Raw genomic sequence first — 21830 nt, 5'->3', positions numbered from 1 at the left:
GAGTAGGGCAGTTATTGATGGCAAAGTGATTCTTTTTTTCCATTAGATAGGATATTACCCAACTGAAGTTGGTTGGTGGAAGATTCCTATAGCTACTCAACAGTTCATCATTGTTACAAGAGACTTCCCAAACGTTTTAAAAATTTTATCTGCTAAGAGTAAAGATGAGTCAAAATTAAGTTGGCATGAAGTAATTAGAAGCAATATCATAACTAATATTTAATTACTGAGTGGTCTTATCATACAATTAGAGATGGAAATGTTGGCAACGTGATTCATTGGTATAAATTGATGGATTTATATTCCAATTTCTCTATCTTTCCTATCTTTCTGGATTTTAATCTCACAGCTGTCTATCTTAGGCATTTGAATAGTACTTCAAAGTTATTTGGATACATCAGTTGCACTAAATGAAGGAAATCTGAAGACAAATATAATCATTACTTGTTAAATGTACCTGGCTTCTTTTACATTTTATATCTGCTTTTCCTGACTTTGGGTAAAGTTTTGTATGACATTCCAGATATGAGAGTTAAAATATTTTAAAGTGTACAGCAGGTTGTAGGATGACAGAGCTATTCAAGCTGCTGGAATCATATCCCACTGCTGCCATATTTATTCTCCAAGGAGAAGATCCAGTGATATATATCAAAGTGCTTTCCTAAAGTAGATAAGGTATAAAAGAAGCTAAATTTGGTTAATGGAAGCACACCATAAGCTGTCACATGCAGTAGCTCAAAACAAGTTATCATGGTTTTAATAGTTTTCTCAAACCTTTTTTAGAACTATTTAAATTGTATTGTTGCTCTCAAAAAGTGGCTTTGAATATCTCTGCGATCTACATTATGCATCTAGCAAGCATCTCAATTTTTGAATATGTCAGTTAAAACAAACAAAAAGTAACTGAGAAAATTAAAAAATCAGTTCTCATCAATATTACCAAGTAAAACATGGATGTTTTACCTTTCATTGAAATCTTGTATTAGCGAATTGTTTATCATTTCATAGACTTTTAACATGACACTTCTTTCCAAGTGTCGCTTTAAAACAAAATTAAACATTTAATTTGCAGCAATCTTAATTATATGAAAGATCTGTGAGATAAGAACTCCATGTGTGCCAGTGGTAGCATGGCCGAGCGTTCTAAGGCGCTGGATTTAGGTTCAAATCCCACTGCTGCCAATCTTATTTTCCAAAGAATTGATTTTTGATCAGATATTAACCAACTGAAAAAGGTTGGTGATAGTACCCTGCATTAGCCACCAAGTTCCCAACAGTTCATCATAGTTGCAACAGTCTTCTCAAACCTTTAAAATAATGATATCTGCTAACAATAAAGATATTCAAATTTTAATTTTGCATGAAGTAATTATGTGCCCTATCAGTAATAAAATATTTTATTACTTCATGCATCTCAATTTCTTTTGTTATTTCAATGAAAATAAACAAAATGCAATTCTATAAAAAATCAGAATTTCTCATCGGATTTATGTTTAATAATGAACTTTCTTTTAACTTTTGCTGACATCTTTTCAATTAATACTTTAAAACAAAAAAACCCTTTTATTTTGATGTTCTAGATCTGTGAGCTACCCTAACAACATGCACATGTGGTAGCATGGCTGAGCAGTCTAAGGCGCTGGATTAAGGCTCCAGTCTCTTTGGAGGTGTGGGTGCAAATCTCACTACTGCCATCTTTATTATACAAAGAGTAGGGCAGTTATTGATGGCAAAGTGATTCTTTTTTTCAATTAGATAGGATATTACCCAGCTGAAGTTGGTTGGTGGAAGATTCCTATAGCTACTCAACAATTCATCATTGTTACAAGAGACTTCCCAAATGTTTTAAAAATGTTATCTGCTAAGAGTAAAGATGAGCCAAAATTAAGTTGGCATGAATTAATTAGAAGTAATATCATAACTAATATTTAATTACTGAGTGGTCTTATCATACAATTAGAGATGGAAATGTTGGCAACGTGACTCATTGGTATAAATTGATGGATTTATATTCCGATTTCTCTATCTTTCCTATCTCTCTGGATTTTAATCTCACAGCTGTCTATTTTAGGCATTTGAATAATACTTAAAAGTTATTTGGATACATCAGTTGCACTAAATGAAGGAAATTTGAAGACAAATATAATCATTACTTGTTAAATGTACCTGGCTTCTTTTGCATTTTATCTCAGCTTTTCCTGACTTTGGGTAAAGTTTTGAATGACATTCCAGATATGAGAGCTAAAATATTTTAAAGTGTTAAGCAGGTTGTAGGATGACAGAGCTATTCAAGCTGCTGGAATCAAATCCCACTGCTGCCATATTTATTCTCCAAGGAGAAGATCCAGTGATATATATCAAAGTGCTTTCCTAAAGTAGATAAGGTATAAAAGAAGCTAAATTTGGTTAGTGGAAGCTCACCATAAGCTGTCACATGCAGTAGCTCAAAACAAGTTATCATGGTTTTAATAGTTTTCTCAAACCTTTTATAGAACTATCTAAAATGTATTGTTGCTCTCAAAAAGTGGCTTTGAATATCTCTGCGATCTACATTATGCATCTAGCAAGCATCTCAATTTTTCAATATGTCAGTTAAAACAAACAAAAAGTAACTGAGAAAATTAAAAAATCAGTTCTCATCAATATTACCAAGTAAAACATGGATGTTTTTACCTTTCATTGAAATCTTGTATTAGCAAATTGTTTTTCATTTCATAGACTTTTAACATGACACTTCTTTCCAAGTGTCGCTTTAAAACAAAATTAAACATTTAATTTGCAGCAATCTTAATTATATGAAAGATCTGTGAGATAAGAACTCCATGTGTGCCAGTGGTAGCATGGCCAAGCGGTCTAAGGCGCTGGATTTAGGCTCCAGTCTCTTCGGAGGCGTGGGTTCAAATCCAACTGCTGCCAATCTTATTTTCCAAAGAATTCATTTTTGATCAGATATTAACCAACTGAAAAAGGTTGGTGATAGTACCCTGCATTAGCCACCAAGTTCCCAACAGTTCATCATAGTTGCAACAGTCTTCTGAAACCTTTAAAATAATGATATCTGCTAACAATAAAGACATTCAAATTTTAATTTTGCATTAAGTAATTATGTGCCCTATCAGAACTAATATTTTATTACTTCATGCATCTCAATTTCTTTTGTTATTTCAATGAAAATAAACAAAATGCAATTCAATAAAAAATCTGAATTTCTCATCGGATTTATGTTTAATAATGAACTTTCTTTTAACCTTTGCTGACATCTTTTCAATTAATACTTTAAAACAAAAAAACCCTTTAATTTTGATGTTCTAGATCTGTGAGCTAACCTAACAACATGCACATGTGGCAGCATGGCCGAGCAGTCTAAGGCGCTGGATTAAGGCTCCAGTCTCTTTGGAGGCGTGGGTGCAAATCTCACTACTGCCATCTTTATTATACAAAGAGTAGGGCAGTTATTGATGGCAAAGTGATTCTTTTTTTCCATTAGATAGGATATTACCCAGCTGAAGTTGGTTGGTGGAAGATTCCTATAGCTACTCAACAGTTCATCATTGTTACAAGAGACTTCCCAAACGTTTTAAAAATGTTATCTGCTAAGAGTAAAGATGAGCCAAAATTAAGTTGGCATGAAGTAATTAGAAGTAATATCATAACTAATATTTAATTACTGAGTGGTCTTATCATACAATTAGAGATGGAAATGTTGGCAACGTGACTCATTGGTATAAATTGATGGATTTATATTCCGATTTCTCTATCTTTCCTATCTTTCTGGATTTTAATCTCACAGCTGTCTATCTTAGGCATTTGAATAGTACTTCAAAGTTATTTGGATACATCAGTTGCACTAAATGAAGGAAATCTGAAAACAAATATAATCATTACTTGTTAAATGTACCTGGCTTCTTTTACATTTTATCTCTGCTTTTCCTGACTTTGGGTAAAGTTTTGAATGACATTCCAGATATGAGAGTTAAAATATTTTAAAGTGTACAGCAGGTTGTAGGATGACAGAGCTATTCAAGCTGCTGGAATCAAATCCCACTGCTGCCATATTTATTCTCCAAGGAGAAGATCCAGTGATATATATCAAAATTTATTCCTAAAGAAGATAAGGTATAAAAGAAGCTAAATTTGGTTGGTGGAAGCACACCATAAGCTGTCACATGCAGTAGCTCAAAACAAGTTATCATGGTTTTAATAGTTTTCTCAAACCTTTTTTAGAACTATTTAAATTGTATTGTGTTTCTCAAAAAGTGGCTTTGAATATCTCTGCGATCTACATTATGCATCTAGCAAGCATCTCTATTTTTGAATATGTCAGTTAAAACAAACAAAAAGTAACTGAGAAAATTAAAAAATCAGTTCTCATCAATATTACCAAGTAAAACATGGATGTTTTACCTTTCATTGAAATCTTGTATTAGCGAATTGTTTATCATTTCATAGACTTTTAACATGACACTTCTTTCCAAGTGTCGCTTTAAAACAAAATTAAACATTTAATTTGCAGCAATCTTAATTATATGAAAGATCTGTGAGATAAGAACTCCATGTGTGCCAGTGGTAGCATGGCCGAGCGTTCTAAGGCGCTGGATTTAGGTTCAAATCCCACTGCTGCCAATCTTATTTTCCAAAGAATTGATTTTTGATCAGATATTAACCAACTGAAAAAGGTTGGTGATAGTACCCTGCATTAGCCACCAAGTTCCCAACAGTTCATCATATTTGCAACAGTCTTCTCAAACCTTTAAAATAATGATATCTGCTAACAATAAAGATATTCAAATTTTAATTTTGCATGAAGTAATTATGTGCCCTATCAGTAATAAAATATTTTATTACTTCATGCATCTCAATTTCTTTTGTTATTTCAATGAAAATAAACAAAATGCAATTCTATAAAAAATCAGAATTTCTCATCGGATTTATGTTTAATAATGAACTTTCTTTTAACTTTTGCTGACATCTTTTCAATTAATACTTTAAAAAAAAAAAACCCTTTTATTTTGATGTTCTAGATCTGTGAGCTACCCTAACAACATGCACATGTGGTAGCATGGCTGAGCAGTCTAAGGCGCTGGATTAAGGCTCCAGTCTCTTTGGAGGTGTGGGTGCAAATCTCACTACTGCCATCTTTATTATACAAAGAGTAGGGCAGTTATTGATGGCAAAGTGATTCTTTTTTTCCATTAGATAGGATATTACCCAGCTGAAGTTGGTTGGTGGAAGATTCCTATAGCTACTCAACAGTTCATCATTGTTACAAGAGACTTCACAAACGTTTTAAAAATGTTATCTGCTAAGAGTAAAGATGAGCCAAAATTAAGTTGGCATGAATTAATTAGAAGTAATATCATAACTAATATTTAATTACTGAGTGGTCTTATCATACAATTAGAGATGGAAATGTTGGCAACGTGACTCATTGGTATAAATTGATGGATTTATATTCCGATTTCTCTATCTTTCCTATCTCTCTGGATTTTAATCTCACAGCTGTCTATTTTAGGCATTTGAATAATACGTAAAAGTTATTTGGATACATCAGTTGCACTAAATGAAGGAAATTTGAAGACAAATATAATCATTACTTGTTAAATGTACCTGGCTTCTTTTGCATTTTATCTCAGCTTTTCCTGACTTTGGGTAAAGTTTTGAATGACATTCCAGATATGAAAGCTAAAATATTTTAAAGTGTTAAGCAGGTTGTAGGATGACAGAGCTATTCAAGCTGCTGGAATCAAATCCCACTGCTGCCATATTTATTCTCCAAGGAGAAGATCCAGTGATATATATCAAAGTGCTTTCCTAAAGTAGATAAGGTATAAAAGAAGCTAAATTTGGTTAGTGGAAGCACACCATAAGCTGTCACATGCAGTAGCTCAAAACAAGTTATCATGGTTTTAATAGTTTTCTCAAACCTTTTATAGAACTATCTAAAATGTATTGTTGCTCTCAAAAAGTGGCTTTGAATATCTCTGCGATCTACATTATGCATCTAGCAAGCATCTCAATTTTTGAATATGTCAGTTAAAACAAACAAAAAGTAACTGAGAAAATAAAAAAATCAGTTCTCATCAATATTACCAAGTAAAACATGGATGTTTTTACCTTTCATTGAAATCTTGTATTAGCAAATTGTTTTTCATTTCATAGACTTTTAACATGACACTTCTTTCCAAGTGTCGCTTTAAAACAAAATTAAACATTTAATTTGCAGCAATCTTAATTATATGAAAGATCTGTGAGATAAGAACTCCATGTGTGCCAGTGGTAGCATGGCCAAGCGGTCTAAGGCGCTGGATTTAGGCTCCAGTCTCTTCGGAGGCGTGGGTTCAAATCCCACTGCTGCCAATCTTATTTTCCAAAGAATTCATTTTTGATCAGATATTAACCAACTGAAAAAGGTTGGTGATAGTACCCTGCATTAGCCACCAAGTTCCCAACAGTTCATCATAGTTGCAACAGTCTTCTGAAACCTTTAAAATAATGATATCTGCTAACAATAAAGACATTCAAATTTTAATTTTGCATTAAGTAATTATGTGCCCTATCAGAACTAATATTTTATTACTTCATGCATCTCAATTTCTTTTGTTATTTCAATGAAAATAAACAAAATGCAATTCTATAAAAAATCAGAATTTCTCATCGGATTTATGTTTAATAATGAACTTTCTTTTAACTTTTGCTGACATCTTTTCAATTAATACTTTAAAACAAAAAAACCCTTTTATTTTGATGTTCTAGATCTGTGAGTTACCCTAACAACATGCACATGTGGTAGCATGGCCGAGCAGTCTAAGGCGCTGGATTAAGGCTCCAGTCTCTTTGGAGGTGTGGGTGAAAATCTCACTACTGCCATCTTTATTATACAAAGAGTAGGGCAGTTATTGATGGCAAAGTGATTCTTTTTTTCCATTAGATAGGATATTACCCAACTGAAGTTGGTTGGTGGAAGATTCCTATAGCTACTCAACAGTTCATCATTGTTACAAGAGACTTCCCAAACGTTTTAAAAATTTTATCTGCTAAGAGTAAAGATGAGTCAAAATTAAGTTGGCATGAAGTAATTAGAAGCAATATCATAACTAATATTTAATTACTGAGTGGTCTTATCATACAATTAGAGATGGAAATGTTGGCAACGTGATTCATTGGTATAAATTGATGGATTTATATTCCAATTTCTCTATCTTTCCTATCTTTCTGGATTTTAATCTCACAGCTGTCTATTTTAGGCATTTGAATAGTACTTCAAAGTTATTTGGATACATCAGTTGCACTAAATGAAGGAAATCTGAAGACAAATATAATCATTACTTGTTAAATGTACCTGGCTTCTTTTACATTTTATCTCTGCTTTTCCTGACTTTGGGTAAAGTTTTGTATGACATTCCAGATATGAGAGTTAAAATATTTTAAAGTGTACAGCAGGTTGTAGGATGACAGAGCTATTCAAGCTGCTGGAATCAAATCCCACTGCTGCCATATTTATTCTCCAAGGAGAAGATCCAGTGATATATATCAAAGTGTATTCCTAAAATAGATAAGGTATAAAAGAAGCTAAATTTGGTTGGTGGAAGCACACCATAAGCTGTCACATGCAGTAGCTCAAAACAAGTTATCATGGTTTTAATAGTTTTCTCAAACCTTTTTTAGAACTATCTAAATTGTATTGTTGCTCTCAAAAAGTGGCTTTGAATATCTCTGCGATCTACATCATACATCTAGCAAGCATCTCAATTTTTGAATATGTCAGTTAAAACAAACAAAAAGTAACTGAGAAAATTAAAAAATCAGTTCTCATCAATATTACCAAGTAAAACATGGATGTTTTTACCTTTCATTGAAATCTTGTATTATCGAATTGTTTATCATTTCATAGACTTTTAACATGACACTTCTTTCCAAGTGTCGCTTTAAAACAAAATGAAACATTTAATTTGCAGCAATCTTAATTATATGAAAGATCTGTGAGATAAGAACGCCATGTGTGCCAGTGGTAGCATGGCCAAGCGGTCTAAGGCGCTGGATTTAGGCTCCAGTCTCTTCGGAGGCGTGGGTTCAAATCCCACTGCTGCCAATCTTATTTTCCATAGAATTGATTTTTGATCAGATATTAACCAACTGAAAAAGGTTGGTGATAGTACCCTGCATTAGCCACCAAGTTCCCAACAGTTCATCATAGTTGCAACAGTCTTCTCAAACCTTTAAAATAATGATATCTGCTAACAATAAAGATAATCAAATTTTAATTTTGCATGAAGTAATTATGTGCCCTATCAGTAATAAAATATTTTATTACTTCATGCATCTCAATTTCTTTTGTTATTTCAATGAAAATAAACAAAATGCAATTCAATAAAAAATCTGAATTTCTCATCGGATTTAAGTTTAATAATGAACTTTCTTTTAACCTTTGCTGACATCTTTTCAATTAATACTTTAAAACAAAAAAACCCTTTAATTTTGATGTTCTAGATCTGTGAGCTACCCTAACAACATGCACATGTGGTAGCATGGCCGAGCAGTCTAAAGCGCAGGATTAAGGCTCCAGTCTCTTTGGAGGCGTGGGTGCAAATCTCACTACTGCCATCTTTATTATACAAAGAGTAGGGCAGTTATTGATGGCAAAGTGATTCTTTTTTTCCATTAGATAGGATATTACCCAGCTGAAGTTGGTTGGTGGAAGATTCCTATAGCTACTCAACAGTTCATCATTGTTACAAGAGACTTCCCAAACGTTTTAAAAATGTTATCTGCTAAGAGTAAAGATGAGCTAAAATTAAGTTGGCATGAATTAATTAGAAGTAATATCATAACTAATATTTAATTACTGAGTGGTCTTATCATACAGATGGAAATGTTGGCAACGTGACTCATTGGTATAAATTGATGGATTTATATTCTGATTTCTCTATCTTTCCTATCTCTCTGGATTTTAATCTCACAGCTGTCTATTTTAGGCATTTGAATAATACTTAAAAGTTATTTGGATACATCAGTTGCACTAAATGAAGGAAATTTGAAGACAAATATAATCATTACTTGTTAAATGTACCTGGCTTCTTTTGCATTTTATCTCAGCTTTCCCTGACTTTTGGTAAAGTTTTGAATGACATTCCAGATATGAGAGCTAAAATATTTTAAAGTGTTAAGCAGGTTGTAGGATGACAGAGCTATTCAAGCTGCTGGAATCAAATCCCACTGCTGCCATATTTATTCTCCAAGGAGAAGATCCAGTGATATATATCAAAGTGCTTTCCTAAAGTAGATAAGGTATAAAAGAAGCTAAATTTGGTTAGTGGAAGCACACCATAAGCTGTCACATGCAGTAGCTCAAAACAAGTTATCATGGTTTTAATAGTTTTCTCAAACCTTTTATAGAACTATCTAAAATGTATTGTTGCTCTCAAAAAGTGGCTTTGAATATCTCTGTGATCTACATTATGCATCTAGCAAGCATCTCAATTTTTGAATATGTCAGTTAAAACAAACAAAAAGTAACTGAGAAAATTAAAAAATCAGTTCTCATCAATATTACCAAGTAAAACATGGATGTTTTTAACTTTCATTGAAATCTTGTATTAGCAAATTATTTTTCATTTCATAGACTTTTAACATGACACTTCTTTCCAAGTGTCGCTTTAAAACAAAATTAAACATTTAATTTGCAGCAATCTTAATTATATGAAAGATCTGTGAGATAAGAACTCCATGTGTGCCAGTGGTAGCATGGCCAAGCGGTCTAAGGCGCTGGATTTAGGCTCCAGTCTCTTCGGAGACGTGGGTTCAAATCCCACTGCTGCCAATCTTATTTTCCAAAGAATTGATTTTTGATCAGATATTAACCAACTGAAAAAGGTTGGTGATAGTACCCTGCATTAGCCACCAAGTTCCCAACAGTTCATCATAGTTGCAACAGTCTTCTGAAATCTTTAAAATAATGATATCTGCTAACAATAAAGACATTCAAATTTTAATTTTGAATTAAGTAATTATGTGCCCTATCAGAACTAATATTTTATTACTTCATGCATCTCAATTTCTTTTGTTATTTCAATGAAAATAAACAAAATGCAATTCAATAAAAAATCTGAATTTCTCATCGGATTTATGTTTAATAATGAACTTTCTTTTAACCTTTGCTGACATCTTTTCAATTAATACTTTAAAACAAAAAAACCCTTTAATTTTGATGTTCTAGATCTGTGAGCTACCCTAACAACATGCACATGTGGTAGCATGGCCGAGCAGTCTAAAGCGCCGGATTAAGGCTCCAGTCTCTTTGGAGGCGTGGGTGCAAATCTCACTACTGCCATCTTTATTATACAAAGAGTAGGGCAGTTATTGATGGCAAAGTGATTCTTTTTTTCCATTAGATAGGATATTACCCAGCTGAAGTTGGTTGGTGGAAGATTCCTATAGCTACTCAACAGTTCATCATTGTTACAAGAGACTTCCCAAACGTTTTAAAAATGTTATCTGCTAAGAGTAAAGATGAGCCAAAATTAAGTTGGCATGAATTAATTAGAAGTAATATCATAACTAATATTTAATTACTGAGTGGTCTTATCATACAATTAGAGATGGAAATGTTGGCAACGTGACTCATTGGTATAAATTGATGGATTTATATTCTGATTTCTCTATCTTTCCTATCTCTCTGGATTTTAATCTCACAGCTGTCTATTTTAGGCATTTGAATAATACTTAAAAGTTATTTGGATACATCAGTTGCACTAAATGAAGGAAATTTGAAGACAAATATAATCATTACTTGTTAAATGTACCTGGCTTCTTTTGCATTTTATCTCAGCTTTTCCTGACTTTGGGTAAAGTTTTGAATGACATTCCAGATATGAGAGCTAAAATATTTTAAAGTGTTAAGCAGGTTGTAGGATGACAGAGCTATTCAAGCTGCTGGAATCAAATCCCACTGCTGCCATATTTATTCTCCAAGGAGAAGATCCAGTGATATATATCAAAGTGTATTCCTAAAGTAGATAAGGTATAAAAGAAGCTAAATTTGGTTAGTGGAAGCACACCATAAGCTGTCACATGCAGTAGCTCAAAACAAGTTATCATGGTTTTAATAGTTTTCTCAAACCTTTTATAGAACTATCTAAAATGTATTGTTGCTCTCAAAAAGTGGCTTTGAATATCTCTGCGATCTACATTATGCATCTAGCAAGCATCTCAATTTTTGAATATGTCAGTTAAAACAAACAAAAAGTAACTGAGAAAATTAAAAAATCAGTTCTCATCAATATTACCAAGTAAAACATAGATGTTTTTACCTTTCATTGAAATCTTGTATTAGCAAATTGTTTTTCATTTCATAGACTTTTAACATGACACTTCTTTCCAAGTGTCGCTTTAAAACAAAATTAAACATTTAATTTGCAGCAATCTTAATTATATGAAAGATCTGTGAGATAAGAACTCCATGTGTGCCAGTGGTAGCATGGCCGAGCGGTCTAAGGCGCTGGATTTAGGCTCCAGTCTCTTCGGAGGCGTGGGTTCAAATCCCACTGCTGCCAATCTTATTTTCCAAAGAATTGATTTTTGATCAGATATTAACCAACTGAAAAAGGTTGTTGATAGTACCCTGCATTAGCCACCAAGTTCCCAACAGTTCATCATAGTTGCAACAGTCTTCTCAAACCTTTAAAATAATGATATCTGCTAACAATAAAGACATTCAAATTTTAATTTTGCATTAAGTAATTATGTGCCATATCAGAACTAATATTTTATTACTTCATGCATCTCAATTTCTTTTGTTATTTCAATGAAAATAAACAAAATGCAATTCTATAAAAAATCTGAATTTCTCATCGGATTTATGTTTAATAATGAACTTTCTTTTAGCTTTTGCTGACATCTTTTCAATTAATACTTTAAAACAAAAAAACCCTTTTATTTTGATGTTCTAGATCTGTGAGCTACCCTAACAACATGCACATGTGGTAGCATGGCCGAGCAGTCTAAGGCGCTATATTAAGGCTCCAGTCTCTTTGGAGGTGTGGGTGCAAATCTCACTACTGCCATCTTTATTATACAAAGAGTAGGGCAGTTATTGATGGCAAAGTGATTCTTTTTTTTCATTAGATAGGATATTACCCAACTGAATTTGGTTGGTGGAAGATTCCTATAGCTACTCAACAGTTCATCATTGTTACAAGAGACTTCCCAAACGTTTTAAAAATGTTATCTGCTAAGAGTAAAGATGAGCCAAAATTAAGTTGGCATGAAGTAATTAGAAGTAATATCATAACTAATATTTAATTACTGAGTGGTCTTATCATACAATTAGAGATGGAAATGTTGGCAACGTGACTCATTGGTATAAATTGATGGATTTATATTCCGATTTCTCTATCTTTCCTATCTTTCTGGATTTTAATCTCACAGCTGTCTATCTTAGGCATTTGAATAGTACTTCAAAGTTATTTGGATACATCAGTTGCACTAAATGAAGGAAATCTGAAGAAAAATATAATCATTACTTGTTAAATGTACCTGGCTTCTTTTACATTTTATCTCTGCTTTTCCTGACTTTGGGTAAAGTTTTGAATGACATTCCAGATATGAGAGTTAAATTATTTTAAAGTGTACAGCAGGTTGTAGGATGACAGAGCTATTCAAGCTGCTGGAATCAAATCCCACTGCTGCCATATTTATTCTCCAAGGAGAAGATCCAGTGATATATATCAAAGTGTATTCCTAAAGTAGATAAGGTATAAAAGAAGCTAAATTTGGTTGGTGGAAGCACACCATAAGCTGTCACATGCAGTAGCTCAAAACAAGTTATCATGGTTTTAATAGTTTTCTCAAACCTTTTTTAGAACTATCTAAATTGTATTGTTGCTCTCAAAAAGTGGCTTCGAATATCTCTGTGATCTACATTATGCATCTAGCAAGCATCTCAATTTTTGAATATGTCAGTTAAAACAAACAAAAAGTAACTGAGAAAATTAAAAAATCAGTTCTCATCAATATTACCAAGTAAAACATGGATGTTTTTACCTTTCATTGAAATCTTGTATTAGCGAATTGTTTATCATTTCATAGACTTTTAACATGACACTTCTTTCCAAGTGTCGCTTTAAAACCAAATTAAACATTTAATTTGCAGCAATCTTAATTATATGAAAGATCTGTGAGATAAGAACTCCATGTGTGCCAGTGGTAGCATGGCCGAGCGGTCTAAGGCACTGGATTTAGGCTCCAGTCTCTTCGGAGGCGTGGGTTCAAATCCCACTGCTGCCAATCTTATTTTCCAAAGAATTGATTTTTAATCAGATATTAACCAACTGAAAAAGGTTGGTGATAGTACCCTGCATTAGCCACCAAGTTCCCAACAGTTCATCATAGTTGCAACATTCTTCTCAAACCTTTAAAATAATGATATCTGCTAACAATAAAGACATTCAAATTTTAATTTTGCATTAAGTAATTATGTGCCCTATCAGAACTAATATTTTATTACTTCATGCATCTCAATTTCTTTTGTTATTTCAATGAAAATAAACAAAATGCAATTCTATAAAAAATCAGAATTTCTCATCGGATTTATGTTTAATAATGAACTTTCTTTTAACTTTTGCTGACATCTTTTCAATTAATACTTTAAAACAAAAAAACCCTTTTATTTTGATGTTCTAGATCTGTGAGCTACCCTAACAACATGCACATGTGGTAGCATGGCCGAGCAGTCTAAGGCGCTGGATTAAGGCTCCAGTCTCTTTGGAGGTGTGGGTGCAAATCTCACTACTGCCATCTTTATTATACAAAGAGTAGGGCAGTTATTGATGGCAAAGTGATTCTTTTTTTCCATTAGATAGGATATTACCCAGCTGAAGTTGGTTGGTGGAAGATTCCTATAGCTACTCAACAGTTCATCATTGTTACAAGAGACTTCCCAAACGTTTTAAAAATGTTATCTGCTAAGAGTAAAGATGAGCCAAAATTAAGTTGGCATGAATTAATTAGAAGTAATATCATAACTAATATTTAATTACTGAGTGGTCTTATCATACAATTAGAGATGGAAATGTTGGCAACGTGACTCATTGGTATAAATTGATGGATTTATATTCTGATTTCTCTATCTTTCCTATCTCTCTGGATTTTAATCTCACAGCTGTCTATTTTAGGCATTTGAATAATACTTAAAAGTTATTTGGATACATCAGTTGCACTAAATGAAGGAAATTTGAAGACAAATATAATCATTACTTGTTAAATGTACCTGGCTTCTTTTGCATTTTATCTCAGCTTTTCCTGACTTTGGGTAAAGTTTTGAATGACATTCCAGATATGAGAGCTAAAATATTTTAAAGTGTTAAGCAGGTTGTAGGATGACAGAGCTATTCAAGCTGCTGGAATCAAATCCCACTGCTGCCATATTTATTCTCCAAGGAGAAGATCCAGTGATATATATCAAAGTGCTTTCCTAAAGTAGATAAGGTATAAAAGAAGCTAAATTTGGTTAGTGGAAGCACACCATAAGCTGTCACATGCAGTAGCTCAAAACAAGTTATCATGGTTTTAATAGTTTTCTCAAACCTTTTATAGAACTATCTAAAATGTATTGTTGCTCTCAAAAAGTGGCTTTGAATATCTCTGCGATCTACATTATGCATCTAGCAAGCATCTCAATTTTTGAATATGTCAGTTAAAACAAACAAAAAGTAACTGAGAAAATAAAAAAATCAGTTCTCATCAATATTACCAAGTAAAACATGGATGTTTTTACCTTTCATTGAAATCTTGTATTAGCAAATTGTTTTTCATTTCATAGACTTTTAACATGACACTTCTTTCCAAGTGTCGCTTTAAAACAAAATTAAACATTTAATTTGCAGCAATCTTAATTATATGAAAGATCTGTGAGATAAGAACTCCATGTGTGCCAGTGGTAGCATGGCCGAGCGGTCTAAGGCGCTGGATTTAGGCTCCAGTCTCTTCGGAGGCGTGGGTTCAAATCCCACTGCTGCCAATCTTATTTTCCAAATAATTGATTTTTGATCAGATATTAACCAACTGAAAAAGGTTGGTGATAGTACCCTGCATTAGCCACCAAGTTCCCAACAGTTCATCATAGTTGCAACAGTCTTCTCAAACCTTTAAAATAATGATATCTGCTAACAATAAAGACATTCAAATTTTAATTTTGCATTAAGTAATTATGTGCCATATCAGAACTAATATTTTATTACTTCATGCATCTCAATTTCTTTTGTTATTTCAATGAAAATAAACAAAATGCAATTCTATAAAAAATCTGAATTTCTCATCGGATTTATGTTTAATAATGAACTTTCTTTTAGCTTTTGCTGACATCTTTTCAATTAATACTTTAAAACAAAAAAACCCTTTTATTTTGATGTTCTAGATCTGTGAGCTACCCTAACAACATGCACATGTGGTAGCATGGCCGAGCAGTCTAAGGCGCTGGATTAAGGCTCCAGTCTCTTTGGAGGTGTGGGTGCAAATCTCACTACTGCCATCTTTATTATACAAAGAGTAGGGCAGTTATTGATGGCAAAGTGATTCTTTTTTTCCATTAGATAGGATATTACCCAACTGAATTTGGTTGGTGGAAGATTCCTATAGCTACTCAACAGTTCATCATTGTTACAAGAGACTTCCCAAACGTTTTAAAAATGTTATCTGCTAAGAGTAAAGATGAGCCAAAATTAAGTTGGCATGAAGTAATTAGAAGTAATATCATAACTAATATTTAATTACTGAGTGGTCTTATCATACAATTAGAGATGGAAATGTTGGCAACGTGACTCATTGGTATAAATTGATGGATTTATATTCCGATTTCTCTATCTTTCCTATCTTTCTGGATTTTAATCTCACAGCTGTCTATCTTAGGCATTTGAATAGTACTTCAAAGTTATTTGGATACATCAGTTGCACTAAATGAAGGAAATCTGAAGACAAATATAATCATTACTTGTTAAATGTACCTGGCTTCTTTTACATTTTATCTCTGCTTTTCCTGACTTTGGGTAAAGTTTTGAATGACATTCCAGATATGAGAGTTAAATTATTTTAAAGTGTACAGCAGGTTGTAGGATGACAGAGCTATTCAAGCTGCTGGAATCAAATCCCGCTGCTGCCATATTTATTCTCCAAGGAGAAGATCCAGTGATATATATCAAAGTGCTTTCCTAAAGTAGATAAGGTATAAAAGAAGCTAAATTTGGTTAGTGGAAGCACACCATAAGCTGTCACATGCAGTAGCTCAAAACAAGTTATCATGGTTTTAATAGTTTTCTCAAACCTTTTATAGAACTATCTAAAATGTATTGTTGCTCTCAAAAAGTGGCTTTGAATATCTCTGCGATCTACATTATGCATCTAGCAAGCATCTCAATTTTTGAATATGTCAGTTAAAACAAACAAAAAGTAACTGAGAAAATTAAAAAATCAGTTCTCATCAATATTACCAAGTAAAACATGGATGTTTTTACCTTTCATTGAAATCTTGTATTAGCAAATTGTTTTTCATTTCATAGACTTTTAACATGACACTTCTTTCCAAGTGTCGCTTTAAAACAAAATTAAACATTTAATTTGCAGCAATCTTAATTATATGAAAGATCTGTGAGATAAGAACTCCATGTGTGCCAGTGGTAGCATGGCCAAGCGGTCTAAGGTGCTGGATTTAGGCTCCAGTCTCTTCGGAGGCGTGGGTTCAAATCCCACTGCTGCCAATCTTATTTTCCAAAGAATTGATTTTTGATCAGATATTAACCAACTGAAAAAGGTTGGTGATAGTACCCTGCATTAGCCACCAAGTTCCCAACAGTTCATCATAGTTGCAACAGTCTTCTCAAACCTTTAAAATAATGATATCTGCTAACAATAAAGACATTCAAATTTTAATTTTGCATTAAGTAATTATGTGCCATATCAGAACTAATATTTTATTACTTCATGCATCTCAATTTCTTTTGTCATTTCAATGAAAATAAACAAAATGCAATTCTATAAAAAATCTGAATTTCTCATCGGATTTATGTTTAATAATGAACTTTCTTTTAGCTTTTGCTGACATCTTTTCAATTAATACTTTAAAACAAAAAAACCCTTTTATTTTGATGTTCTAGATCTGTGAGCTACCCTAACAACATGCACATGTGGTAGCATGGCCGAGCAGTCTAAGGCGCTGGATTAAGGCTCCAGTCTCTTTGGAGGTGTGGGTGCAAATCTCACTACTGCCATCTTTATTATACAAAGAGTAGGGCAGTTATTGATGGCAAAGTGATTCTTTTTTTCCATTAGATAGGATATTACCCAACTGAATTTGGTTGGTGGAAGATTCCTATAGCTACTCAACAGTTCATCATTGTTACAAGAGACTTCCCAAACGTTTTAAAAATGTTATCTGCTAAGAGTAAAGATGAGCCAAAATTAAGTTGGCATGAAGTAATTAGAAGTAATATCATAACTAATATTTAATTACTGAGTGGTCTTATCATACAATTAGAGATGGAAATGTTGGCAACGTGACTCATTGGTATAAATTGATGGATTTATATTCCGATTTCTCTATCTTTCCTATCTTTCTGGATTTTAATCTCACAGCTGTCTATCTTAGGCATTTGAATAGTACTTCAAAGTTATTTGGATACATCAGTTGCACTAAATGAAGGAAATCTGAAGACAAATATAATCATTACTTGTTAAATGTACCTGGCTTCTTTTACATTTTATCTCTGCTTTTCCTGACTTTGGGTAAAGTTTTGAATGACATTCCAGATATGAGAGTTAAATTATTTTAAAGTGTACAGCAGGTTGTAGGATGACAGAGCTATTCAAGCTGCTGGAATCAAATCCCGCTGCTGCCATATTTATTCTCCAAGGAGAAGATCCAGTGATATATATCAAAGTGCTTTCCTAAAGTAGATAAGGTATAAAAGAAGCTAAATTTGGTTAGTGGAAGCACACCATAAGCTGTCACATGCAGTAGCTCAAAACAAGTTATCATGGTTTTAATAGTTTTCTCAAACCTTTTATAGAACTATCTAAAATGTATTGTTGCTCTCAAAAAGTGGCTTTGAATATCTCTGCGATCTACATTATGCATCTAGCAAGCATCTCAATTTTTGAATATGTCAGTTAAAACAAACAAAAAGTAACTGAGAAAATTAAAAAATCAGTTCTCATCAATATTACCAAGTAAAACATGGATGTTTTTACCTTTCATTGAAATCTTGTATTAGCAAATTGTTTTTCATTTCATAGACTTTTAACATGACACTTCTTTCCAAGTGTCGCTTTAAAACAAAATTAAACATTTAATTTGCAGCAATCTTAATTATATGAAAGATCTGTGAGATAAGAACTCCATGTGTGCCAGTGGTAGCATGGCCAAGCGGTCTAAGGTGCTGGATTTAGGCTCCAGTCTCTTCGGAGGCGTGGGTTCAAATCCCACTGCTGCCAATCTTATTTTCCAAAGAATTGATTTTTGATCAGATATTAACCAACTGAAAAAGGTTGGTGATAGTACCCTGCATTAGCCACCAAGTTCCCAACAGTTCATCATAGTTGCAACAGTCTTCTCAAACCTTTAAAATAATGATATCTGCTAACAATAAAGACATTCAAATTTTAATTTTGCATGAAGTAATTATGTGCCATATCAGAACTAATATTTTATTACTTCATGCATCTCAATTTCTTTTGTTATTTCAATGAAAATAAACAAAATGCAATTCTTTAAAAAATCAGAATTTCTCATCGGATTTATGTTTAATAATGAACTTTCTTTTAGCTTTTGCTGACATCTTTTCAATTAATACTTTAAAACAAAAAAACCCTTTTATTTTGATGTTCTAGATCTGTGAGCTACCCTAACAACATGCACATGTGGTAGCATGGCCGAGCAGTCTAAGGCGCTGGATTAAGGCTCCAGTCTCTTTGGAGGTGTGGGTGCAAATCTCACTACTGCCATCTTTATTATACAAAGAGTAGGGCAGTTATTGATGGCAAAGTGATTCTTTTTTTCCATTAGATAGGATATCACCCAACTGAATTTGGTTGGTGGAAGATTCCTATAGCTACTCAACAGTTCATCATTGTTACAAGAGACTTCCCAAACGTTTTAAAAATGTTATCTGCTAAGAGTAAAGATGAGCCAAAATTAAGTTGGCATGAAGTAATTAGAAGTAATATCATAACTAATATTTAATTACTGAGTGGTCTTATCATACAATTAGAGATGGAAATGTTGGCAACGTGACTCATTGGTATAAATTGATGGATTTATATTCCGATTTCTCTATCTTTCCTATCTTTCTGGATTTTAATCTCACAGCTGTCTATCTTAGGCATTTGAATAGTACTTCAAAGTTATTTGGATACATCAGTTGCACTAAATGAAGGAAATCTGAAGACAAATATAATCATTACTTGTTAAATGTACCTGGCTTCTTTTACATTTTATCTCTGCTTTTCCTGACTTTGGGTAAAGTTTTGAATGACATTCCAGATATGAGAGTTAAATTATTTTAAAGTGTACAGCAGGTTGTAGGATGACAGAGCTATTCAAGCTGCTGGAATCAAATCCCGCTGCTGCCATATTTATTCTCCAAGGAGAAGATCCAGTGATATATATCAAAGTGCTTTCCTAAAGTAGATAAGGTATAAAAGAAGCTAAATTTGTTTAGTGGAAGCACACCATAAGCTGTCACATGCAGTAGCTCAAAACAAGTTATCATGGTTTTAATAGTTTTCTCAAACCTTTTATAGAACTATCTAAAATGTATTGTTGCTCTCAAAAAGTGGCTTTGAATATCTCTGCGATCTACATTATGCATCTAGCAAGCATCTCAATTTTTGAATATGTCAGTTAAAACAAACAAAAAGTAACTGAGAAAATTAAAAAATCAGTTCTCATCAATATTACCAAGTAAAACATGGATGTTTTTACCTTTCATTGAAATCTTGTATTAGCAAATTGTTTTTCATTTCATAGACTTTTAACATGACACTTCTTTCCAAGTGTCGCTTTAAAACAAAATTAAACATTTAATTTGCAGCAATCTTAATTATATGAAAGATCTGTGAGATAAGAACTCCATGTGTGCCAGTGGTAGCATGGCCAAGCGGTCTAAGGTGCTGGATTTAGGCTCCAGTCTCTTCGGAGGCGTGGGTTCAAATCCCACTGCTGCCAATCTTATTTTCCAAAGAATTGATTTTTGATCAGATATTAACCAACTGAAAAAGGTTGGTGATAGTACCCTGCATTAGCCACCAAGTTCCCAACAGTTCATCATAGTTGCAACAGTCTTCTCAAACCTTTAAAATAATGATATCTGCTAACAATAAAGACATTCAAATTTTAATTTTGCATTAAGTAATTATGTGCCATATCAGAACTAATATTTTATTACTTCATGCATCTCAATTTCTTTTGTCATTTCAATGAAAATAAACAAAATGCAATTCTATAAAAAATCTGAATTTCTCATCGGATTTATGTTTAATAATGAACTTTCTTTTAGCTTTTGCTGACATCTTTTCAATTAATACTTTAAAACAAAAAAACCCTTTTATTTTGATGTTCTAGATCTGTGAGCTACCCTAACAACATGCACATGTGGTAGCATGGCCGAGCAGTCTAAGGCGCTGGATTAAGGCTCCAGTCTCTTTGGAGGTGTGGGTGCAAATCTCACTACTGCCATCTTTATTATACAAAGAGTAGGGCAGTTATTGATGGCAAAGTGATTCTTTTTTTCCATTAGATAGGATATTACCCAACTGAATTTGGTTGGTGGAAGATTCCTATAGCTACTCAACAGTTCATCATTGTTACAAGAGACTTCCCAAACGTTTTAAAAATGTTATCTGCTAAGAGTAAAGATGAGCCAAAATTAAGTTGGCATGAAGTAATTAGAAGTAATATCATAACTAATATTTAATTACTGAGTGGTCTTATCATACAATTAGAGATGGAAATGTTGGCAACGTGACTCATTGGTATAAATTGATGGATTTATATTCCGATTTCTCTATCTTTCCTATCTTTCTGGATTTTAATCTCACAGCTGTCTATCTTAGGCATTTGAATAGTACTTCAAAGTTATTTGGATACATCAGTTGCACTAAATGAAGGAAATCTGAAGACAAATATAATCATTACTTGTTAAATGTACCTGGCTTCTTTTACATTTTATCTCTGCTTTTCCTGACTTTGGGTAAAGTTTTGAATGACATTCCAGATATGAGAGTTAAATTATTTTAAAGTGTACAGCAGGTTGTAGGATGACAGAGCTATTCAAGCTGCTGGAATCAAATCCCGCTGCTGCCATATTTATTCTCCAAGGAGAAGATCCAGTGATATATATCAAAGTGCTTTCCTAAAGTAGATAAGGTATAAAAGAAGCTAAATTTGGTTAGTGGAAGCACACCATAAGCTGTCACATGCAGTAGCTCAAAACAAGTTATCATGGTTTTAATAGTTTTCTCAAACCTTTTATAGAACTATCTAAAATGTATTGTTGCTCTCAAAAAGTGGCTTTGAATATCTCTGCGATCTACATTATGCATCTAGCAAGCATCTCAATTTTTGAATATGTCAGTTAAAACAAACAAAAAGTAACTGAGAAAATTAAAAAATCAGTTCTCATCAATATTACCAAGTAAAACATGGATGTTTTTACCTTTCATTGAAATCTTGTATTAGCAAATTGTTTTTCATTTCATAGACTTTTAACATGACACTTCTTTCCAAGTGTCGCTTTAAAACAAAATTAAACATTTAATTTGCAGCAATCTTAATTATATGAAAGATC

At 32.9% G+C, this 21830-nt stretch overlaps 10 non-coding genes across 10 annotated transcripts; all 10 read left to right on the top strand.

The window, feature by feature from the left end:
- The first annotated feature begins 2834 nt into the window (after positions 1-2834).
- TRNAL-UAG (transfer RNA leucine (anticodon UAG)) lies at positions 2835-2916 on the top strand. The gene has a single exon. It is a non-coding gene; the product is annotated as a tRNA-Leu (tRNA).
- Positions 2917-6275: 3359 nt separating this feature from the next.
- On the top strand, positions 6276-6357 carry TRNAL-UAG (transfer RNA leucine (anticodon UAG)). The gene has a single exon. It is a non-coding gene; the product is annotated as a tRNA-Leu (tRNA).
- A 1650-nt stretch (positions 6358-8007) lies between these two features.
- On the top strand, positions 8008-8089 carry TRNAL-UAG (transfer RNA leucine (anticodon UAG)). The gene has a single exon. It is a non-coding gene; the product is annotated as a tRNA-Leu (tRNA).
- A 1646-nt stretch (positions 8090-9735) lies between these two features.
- Positions 9736-9817, top strand: TRNAL-UAG (transfer RNA leucine (anticodon UAG)). The gene has a single exon. It is a non-coding gene; the product is annotated as a tRNA-Leu (tRNA).
- Positions 9818-11467: 1650 nt separating this feature from the next.
- On the top strand, positions 11468-11549 carry TRNAL-UAG (transfer RNA leucine (anticodon UAG)). Its single transcript has one exon. It is a non-coding gene; the product is annotated as a tRNA-Leu (tRNA).
- A 1650-nt stretch (positions 11550-13199) lies between these two features.
- On the top strand, positions 13200-13281 carry TRNAL-UAG (transfer RNA leucine (anticodon UAG)). The gene has a single exon. It is a non-coding gene; the product is annotated as a tRNA-Leu (tRNA).
- A 1650-nt stretch (positions 13282-14931) lies between these two features.
- TRNAL-UAG (transfer RNA leucine (anticodon UAG)) lies at positions 14932-15013 on the top strand. The gene has a single exon. It is a non-coding gene; the product is annotated as a tRNA-Leu (tRNA).
- A 1650-nt stretch (positions 15014-16663) lies between these two features.
- TRNAL-UAG (transfer RNA leucine (anticodon UAG)) lies at positions 16664-16745 on the top strand. Its single transcript has one exon. It is a non-coding gene; the product is annotated as a tRNA-Leu (tRNA).
- A 1650-nt stretch (positions 16746-18395) lies between these two features.
- Positions 18396-18477, top strand: TRNAL-UAG (transfer RNA leucine (anticodon UAG)). The gene has a single exon. It is a non-coding gene; the product is annotated as a tRNA-Leu (tRNA).
- Positions 18478-20127: 1650 nt separating this feature from the next.
- On the top strand, positions 20128-20209 carry TRNAL-UAG (transfer RNA leucine (anticodon UAG)). The gene has a single exon. It is a non-coding gene; the product is annotated as a tRNA-Leu (tRNA).
- Positions 20210-21830: the final 1621 nt, after the last annotated feature.

The sequence above is a fragment of the Taudactylus pleione genome, unplaced genomic scaffold (assembly GCF_031769625.1).
Source record: "Taudactylus pleione unplaced genomic scaffold, aTauple2 ptg000016l, whole genome shotgun sequence".
In the NCBI taxonomy this organism is placed as follows: domain Eukaryota; kingdom Metazoa; phylum Chordata; class Amphibia; order Anura; family Myobatrachidae; genus Taudactylus; species Taudactylus pleione.
This window is presented reverse-complemented; position numbering and strand designations above follow the sequence as displayed.